This window comes from Ranitomeya imitator, chromosome 6, assembly GCF_032444005.1.
Source record: "Ranitomeya imitator isolate aRanImi1 chromosome 6, aRanImi1.pri, whole genome shotgun sequence".
In the NCBI taxonomy this organism is placed as follows: domain Eukaryota; kingdom Metazoa; phylum Chordata; class Amphibia; order Anura; family Dendrobatidae; genus Ranitomeya; species Ranitomeya imitator.
Window position 1 is genome coordinate 256581004 of NC_091287.1, and position 5641 is coordinate 256586644.

Here is a 5641-nt window from a genome sequence, read left to right on the forward strand (position 1 = left end):
CATGCGACACACACACAACACACACAACAAATACACATGATTTTTTGCACTTTATTAATATGCTGTTCACATATAGTATTTTTGATATCTCTTATTTCCCTGGTGTAAAATCTCGTTGATGGCTTACAAAGACATTTCAATACTATAAAAATTCTTACAGAATATAAAAATGGTTTACTGGCAGTACTATACTGCGACTGGCTTATTTTTGTACAAATTCAGGCTGTTTGCTGATCCCCTTTCTGTATTTGCAAACCGTGCAATATATCTTTATAGAAATAACACTTCTGCACCCACGGGCGCTTCTCAGCCAACCAGGCATCCGGTACGCATCAGGCACTGTGAAATAATACAAAAATACAGCTGTGTGCGGCTGGCTGCAGCAACATTTTGCTATTATAAGTTTATGGTTTGTAAAGAACACGCATCACATACAGAACTCACACACACACACACACACACAACACACAACACGCACATATGAAAAATGACAATCATTGTATGTGATTTAAAAGACTTTAGTTAGATTTATCAGGGGTGATTTAGTTTGAAAGCACGTAGTTCCGCGGTAATGGCAGGTGTTGGACATGCATTTAACAGTCTTTCATATGTATCGCAGAAAGATTTTAGTCCCATCTGTGCGAGTTTGCTTTGAGCGTACTGCGCAGACATGTCAGTAAACATTTTGACATGAGCAGCATCCCACGAAGGACGACATGTGTAAGGTGTATGTACAGCAACTTTCTGCTTTCTATCTACACGGCGCCGGGATACGGTGCATTTCTTTAGAGGTAATACAGGGGCAAAAACGCTAGAAGAGCCTGCAAGAGCAGTATCTGCAGATTGCACAGTCTGGCACACAGGTATATTGAGGGGTTCTATGGGTGACCACATACCCTCGGAGAGCTGTTCAATTTCTCTGTTTTCAGGAGTAACTTGTGGTATGGCGTCTGGGCTATTGGAGGGCCGTGTTATGCGGGTCCTAGCGTTCTGCGCTGCCCGTTTCTCTCTTGAAACGCGCATATATTTCTGATGTGAAATCTTGGGGCTTGGATTCCCGGGTTGTTTTGGTGCCGCGGAGCATTCATCACGATCCACAACACAGATGGGCGAAAGAGATGTTGCGCGCACCGCCGTATTAGCTCTTTGCGGTTGATTCTCTGCAGCGCCGTAATTACGCCGGTGCAAAACTCGTTGCTGAAGAGGCGACGTATCTAAAAGAAAAGATACAAGTGGCGGTTAGCCGCGAAACGGATCAAAATTGGAAAAGCTAAACGGCGACGCATAGCTATGATACTGCGTAATATTTGAAAAGTTAACGGGGTCAGCTACCCATGAAATCATTGTAACAATATTTACATAAACATGTATAGAGCAGACCAGATATATACTTACAAGTATGAAGCGGGAATTGTTCCACAACAGCTCCTGATTTAACGGGCGGCGCAATGCTCAAACTCGCAGAGGCGGGAATATTCTCTTTTTCAAGCTGTATTTTCCGGGCAACTAGATTAGCGGGTGTAAGTAAAAATATAACGATTAGCGAACATAGAATTGATTTTCTACACAAACCTGCAGCATTGAGACGGTATATATATATGAGAATCGCCTGTATTCCAGGTGAACAGATACCTTTTCTATTCTTGAAACACCTGCATAACGAGCTGCCGCGTCTTTTAGGCGCATCGGGTGGCGATGAAATTGCAGGGTTCTTGACATCTATGATCTCCACGTCGGAACCCAGCGTATCGCATGGTTCGGGAACACACCAGTTTTCAGGCATATCGTGCGATGTCTCCGTGTCAGTATCTGTATGAGAAATTGCGCGTAGTTCGTGTTTACATACAAAGGATTAAAGCAACTGACGTAGTATAATATAGTTTTACGGCATAAACATATTTGCGGTGTAAATTAATATAGCAAGACTTATGCCGCTATATATTAATAATTCAGTATTATATTGGTGGCTACCGCTATTATCTATTGTATTACACAGATTAGAATGTAGAATGTTAGCCCGCAAGGCCTGGGTCCTCTGTATCAGTCCGTCATTGTTAGTTTGTTTACTATATGTGCTATTTGTAACGTGTATGTAACCCCGTCTCATGTACAGCACCATGGAATCAGTGGTGCTATATAAATAAATAATAATAATATATATATTTAGCTTTCTTACATGTGATACATGAAAGATAAATATCTTTGTACCGTGTTACAATGAAATTTCTCCCTATCTAAAAGCAAAAAGGCGCGCCTAATTACCCATGATGAGGTGAAGAGCAGGGCCATTATCGGTTAGCGGCTCCACGGCTTCAATGCGCTCATAATTCTGCGTTATGAAATTATTGCGCCAATCGGGCGACATACACGGCTCTTAAATAAGAAAGAATGCGTGAATATATAATTAATATAAATTACTTATAATATAATGACTCAATCAGAATGAGTCAATACTCTGCACATTATACGCGTATAATACCTAGTTGTGTGCTTGCAAGAAGGGGGCTGCATTGATCGCGAGGGTATTGGGCGTCCATCTTAAATAAATAGGGGAAAAGTTTTATCTATAACTGCTCCGCCAATAAATACAGTTTAAAACTACGTTACAAAAATATGCGTTACAGGCAATGATAATATTATGCCGCAAATAAAACAGTAACACTTACTTTTTCAGAGAGTAGCGCAGCTGTTCAGAGGCCCTACATTAAACACTTACTTTTTCAGAGAGTAGCGCCGCTGTTCAGAGGCCCAGAAAAATGGTGTTTAAGATTCTGCTTCTCAAGCTTGGAGGAACTAACCATGTATTTAAAGAGAAATTACCACCCACCGTGACCACACCTACAGGGAATCCGCATTATACGGCACCCGTGACTAATTGCTAACACATGTCAGATAGCAATGGTGGTTATGCCCCCGCCAATGCATCTAGCTGACAGTATAACACTAACTTATTAAACAAATAACATCCTTAATTATGGTTTTAGATATGCATAGTTAAATATAATTAAGCAATTGCTAATAATAAGCCAACTGTCTTATATACTTACATTTAGAATAGTTCTTCTTTTAGTCTAGTCTGGCTTCTGGTGGATGTCTGCTGTACTATAGTGGTACAGCCAGCTGTATTTATCCTGAGTGTCAGAAAACAAGCCAGCTGTTAACACCCAGAAACACACCCAGTTACGACCCACCGAACGCCTTCTGTTAACACCCAGAACACAACCATACATGCAATTAATGCATGTATTAACTCAGTATTATACGCGTATAATGTGCAGAGTATTGACTCATTCTGATTGAGTCATTATATTATAAGTAATTTATATTAATTATATATTCACGCATTCTTTCTTAATAATTTCATAACGCAGAATTATGAGCGCATTGAAGCCGTGGAGCCGCTAACCGATAATGGCCCTGCTCTTCACCTCATCATGGGTAATTAGGCGCGCCTTTTTGCTTTTAGATAGGGAGAAATTTCATTGTAACACGGTACAAAGATATTTATCTTTCATGTATCACATGTAAGAAAGCTAAATATATATATTATTATTATTATTATTTATTTATATAGCACCACTGATTCCATGGTGCTGTAGATGAGACGGGGTTACATACACGTTACAAATAGCACATACAGTAAACAAACTAACAATGACGGACTGATACAGAGGACCCAGGCCTTGCGGGCTAACATTCTACATTCTAATCTGTGTAATACAATAGATAATAGCGTAGCCACCAATATAATACTGAATTATTAATATATAGCGGCATAAGTCTTGCTATATTAATTTACACCGCAAATATGTTTATGCCGTAAAACTATATTATACTACGTCAGTTGCTTTAATCCTTTGTATGTAAACACGAACTACGCGCAATTTCTCATACAGATACTGACACGGAGACATCGCACGATATGCCTGAAAACTGGTGTGTTCCCGAACCATGCGATATGCTGGGTTCCGACGTGGAGATCATAGATGTCAAGAACCCTGCAATTTCATCGCCACCCGATGCGCCTAAAAGACGCGGCAGCTCGTTACGCAGGTGTTTCAAGAATAGAAAAGGTATCTGTTCACCTGGAATACAGGCGATTCTCACTTTTGTGTAATGCTCTTATTTACTTACAGCTGCTAGCTAACTGTCAGAAAATTCATTTTTGAAAAAAAAAAAAAAAAAATATATATATATATATATATATATACCGTCTCAATGCTGCAGGTTTGTGTAGAAAATCAATTCTATGTTCGCTAATCGTTATATTTTTACTTACACCCGCTAATCTAGTTGCCCGGAAAATACAGCTTGAAAAAGAGAATATTCCCGCCTCTGCGAGTTTGAGCATTGCGCCGCCCGTTAAATCAGGAGCTGTTGTGGAACAATTCCCGCTTCATACTTGTAAGTATATATCTGGTCTGCTCTATACATGTTTATGTAAATATTGTTACAATGATTTCATGGGTAGCTGACCCCGTTAACTTTTCAAATATTACGCAGTATCATAGCTATGCGTCGCCGTTTAGCTTTTCCAATTTTGATCCGTTTCGCGGCTAACCGCCACTTGTATCTTTTCTTTTAGATATGTCGCCTCTTCAGCAACGAGTTTTGCACCGGCGTAATTACGGCGCTGCAGAGAATCAACCGCAAAGAGCTAATACGGCGGTGCGCGCAACATCTCTTTCGCCCATCTGTGTTGTGGATCGTGATGAATGCTCCGCGGCACCAAAACAACCCGGGAATCCAAGCCCCAAGATTTCACATCAGAAATATACGCGCGTTTCAAGAGAGAAACGGGCAGCGCAGAACGCTAGGACCCGCATAACACGGCCCTCCAATAGCCCAGACGCCATACCACAAGTTACTCCTGAAAACAGAGAAATTGAACAGCTCTCTGAGGGTATGTGGTCACCCATAGAGCCCCTCAATATACCTGTGTGCCAGACTGTGCAATCTGCAGATACTGCTCTTGCAGGCTCTTCTAGCGTTTTTGCCCCTGTATTACCTCTAAAGAAACGCGCCGTATCCCGGCGCCGTGTAGATAGAAAGCAGAAAGTTGCTGTACATACACCTTACACATGTCGTCCTTCGTGGGATGCTGCCCATGTCAAAATGTTTACTGACATGTCTGCGCAGTACGCTCAAAGCAAACTCGCACAGATGGGACTAAAATCTTTCTGCGATACATATGAAAGACTGTTAAATGCATGTCCAACACCTGCCATTACCGCAGAACTGCGTGCTTTCAAACTAAATCACCCCTGATAAATCTAACTAAAGTCTTTTAAATCACATGCAATGATTGTCATTTTTCATATGTGCGTGTTGTGTGTTGTGTGTGTGTGTGTGTGTGAGTTCTGTATGTGATGCGTGTTCTTTACAAACCATAAACTTATAATAGCAAAATGTTGCTGCAGCCAGCCGCACACAGCTGTATTTTTGCATTATTTCACAGTGCCTGATGCGTACCGGATGCCTGGTTGGCTGAGAAGCGCCCGTGGGTGCAGAAGTGTTATTTCTATAAAGATATATTGCACGGTTTGCAAATACAGAAAGGGGATCAGCAAACAGCCTGAATTTGTACAAAAATAAGCCAGTCGCAGTATAGTACTGCCAGTAAACCATTTTTATATTCTGT

At 41.0% G+C, this 5641-nt stretch overlaps 1 long non-coding RNA gene across 1 annotated transcript; it reads left to right on the forward strand.

Annotated features, from left to right (window-relative positions):
- Positions 1-3376: 3376 nt before the first annotated feature.
- On the forward strand, positions 3377-4410 carry LOC138641366 (uncharacterized). Its single transcript, XR_011313793.1, has 3 exons — positions 3377-3438; positions 3897-4073; positions 4294-4410. It is a non-coding gene; the product is annotated as an uncharacterized lncRNA (long non-coding RNA).
- The last annotated feature ends 1231 nt before the right edge of the window (positions 4411-5641 follow it).